The sequence below is a fragment of the Lactuca sativa genome, chromosome 3, assembly GCF_002870075.4.
Source record: "Lactuca sativa cultivar Salinas chromosome 3, Lsat_Salinas_v11, whole genome shotgun sequence".
NCBI lineage: Eukaryota > Viridiplantae > Streptophyta > Magnoliopsida > Asterales > Asteraceae > Lactuca > Lactuca sativa.
In genome coordinates this window covers 267,656,779-267,658,651 of record NC_056625.2, presented here as the reverse complement: position 1 = coordinate 267,658,651, position 1,873 = coordinate 267,656,779, and the positions used below count along the sequence as shown (strand labels likewise).

The 1,873-nt window shown below is 40.8% G+C and overlaps 1 pseudogene; it reads left to right on the top strand.

Annotated features, from left to right (window-relative positions):
- The first annotated feature begins 1,280 nt into the window (after positions 1–1,280).
- Positions 1,281–1,398, top strand: LOC111919154 (5S ribosomal RNA; annotated as a pseudogene).
- The last annotated feature ends 475 nt before the right edge of the window (positions 1,399–1,873 follow it).

The window sequence follows — 1,873 nt, the reverse complement described above, 5'->3', positions numbered from 1 at the left end:
CTTAGCGGTTCCCTGAGAATACAAGTTATTTCAAAGAAAAAGTGTCAACAATTAAGTTGGTGAGTTCATGAGTAGTGTTTTGAGAAAATGTACGCCATTCGAAAGTTCGTGTATGTTTTCCAGAAAACGCAGTATTTCAAATGTAAAGAGTTATGATTCGTTGTGTTGAAAATGAATGTATTAGATCCAGAAAATCCCATATTTTCCCTAATAGTTGAGATATGAATTGTTGTGTTTTCCAAGAAAAACCCTTATTTTCTTATAAAAGTATGAAATGCATATGAATGTTCGTGTTGTAAGTTGTAAATAATTGCACCAGGAAAATCCCTTATTTTCCTATTAGTTGTTTTGTTTGTATACAGGAAAAACCTTTATTTTCCTAACATAACTGGCAGTCTCTAAGACCGAAAATCACAAGCAACCGACGTGCTTAAAGGTTGTGTCATAGTTTTATATAATAAAGCTATACGAAGATCGCACTTGTTAGATGAAGAGTAGTTTTAATAGCTACTCGTTCATAAAAGCATAATACCATAATAATTGTATATCCGGTGAGTTTTATAACCATACTAAACATAATATGCCTGTAGCGACGTTCTTCAGGCGTTGTAGCGTTATGACAAACTGTCACCCCAAAGGACGGACTGTAGCTAACAGTTAGGGCGCGGGATCATGACTTCCCGTATAGATCTATACACATTTGACACGTTCTCCGAACGGGAGACTCTGGTTATAGACAGGACTTGTAGCGATACCTTTTAGCAAAAGGTAGTATTCGAAGATGTACACGCCTCACGGATTCTCAACTAAGTCTGTATTAAAGTAATAGTTTTTTATGCAAAGTTTGTCTTTTTTCATAATGTTCGACAAAGTATAAATCATAAGTTCCTTGAATGTATAAAACAGTTTAGAAACGATGGTTACTCTTGATATGATGTATTTGTATGTAAACGTATAATTAAAACATATTTCTATTTATAAAACATATTGTATCCCAAGAGGGTAAAGTTGTGTTGTGAGGTGTTTTGCATGATAATAACTTCATAAGATAGTTAAAACAACAGTATGGAAAGTACAAATGGTATCAAAGCGGACAATATTGTGATACATGCCAGAGGGGGATGTTACAAATGGTATCAAAGCCAGGGCACGGGTCAATGTGTTCGACAGGGACGTCGAACCCTATAATGGGGGGTGAAAGTGGGTTAGATCTGATCCCACATCTCCTTGGAAGGAGAACTAAACACTCCTTATAAGGGGTGTGGATACCTTCCTTGTCACAACGCGTTTTAAAGCCGTGAGGGCAGCAGATCCCATAAGAACTCTGCAGTTAAGCTTGCTCGGGCGGGAGTAGTACCAGGATGGGTGACCCCCTGGGAAGTCCTCGTGCCGAGTGGCCCAAAGCGGACAATATTGTGATACGTGCCAGAGGGGGATGTTACAGCGAGCGGGGGGGGGGGGGGGGGGGATTAAGGTCGGGTCCGTTGTTCCATATGTGGGAGGTATCACAAGGAGAATTGTCGTGATAAGAGAGTGGGTTGCTTCAGTTGCGGCCAGACTAGTTATTTCAGCATGGATTTTCCTGAGGTATATAGGTCGATTTGTTTTCACTGCAACCAGGTGGGGCATAAGAAGGCCAAATGTCCGAGAATGACAATTGGAGCGGTGAGGGAACCTGGTCAAGCTACATAGAGGATTACTGATGACCACGAGGGCAGGGTGGAGGCTCTGCTGGTGAGGATCTGATCGTTTCAGTTGACGGTCGAGGAGGCCCGAGTTCCATCTGATCTTGTTGTCGGTACGTATCGTGCTCTTTTCCTTTTTGCTTTTATTCTTTATGATTATGTGATTATGTGTGAGAGACGTAAGGTTC